Here is a 391-nt window from a genome sequence, read left to right on the forward strand (position 1 = left end):
ACAATTTTTTTATGAGAAATAATATTTTTTAATAATCCCTTTTTCATTCGACATACTTTATCTTAATCAGGGTATTAATAAGAAACTAGCAGATAATGTAGCTTTTGTAATTATCCACCAATTTCTTAGAATTAAACACTATCTACTGATTTGCATCGAAGCGTTTCTTATGATAGTGATTTTAATCACTGTCAGATTAAATCTATACTGGACCCAACTATGCAACATCCCCACTATGCCGCGACCCCACTGTGCTAGGTTTTTTTTAATTATTATTTTATGTGTAATTAGTAATAATATTAAACATTATAAGTGATAGAAAAAGTCTAATTGCAGATTTGAAAACAATGCGAAAAGTTGATTTAGAAAAGTATATTTTTGCTTCTGATGA

The 391-nt window shown here is 28.1% G+C and overlaps 1 protein-coding gene across 8 annotated transcripts in view; it reads left to right on the plus strand.

Moving 5' to 3' along the window:
• The window catches only part of LOC126898553 (uncharacterized), a 31651-nt gene that overhangs the window by 8609 nt on the left and 22651 nt on the right, over positions 1-391 (plus strand). The gene's annotated exons all lie outside the window — the stretch shown is intronic.

The sequence above is a fragment of the Daktulosphaira vitifoliae genome, unplaced genomic scaffold (genome assembly GCF_025091365.1).
Source record: "Daktulosphaira vitifoliae isolate Bord-2020 unplaced genomic scaffold, ASM2509136v1 Scaffold_1, whole genome shotgun sequence".
Classification (NCBI taxonomy): Eukaryota; Metazoa; Arthropoda; class Insecta; order Hemiptera; family Phylloxeridae; genus Daktulosphaira; species Daktulosphaira vitifoliae.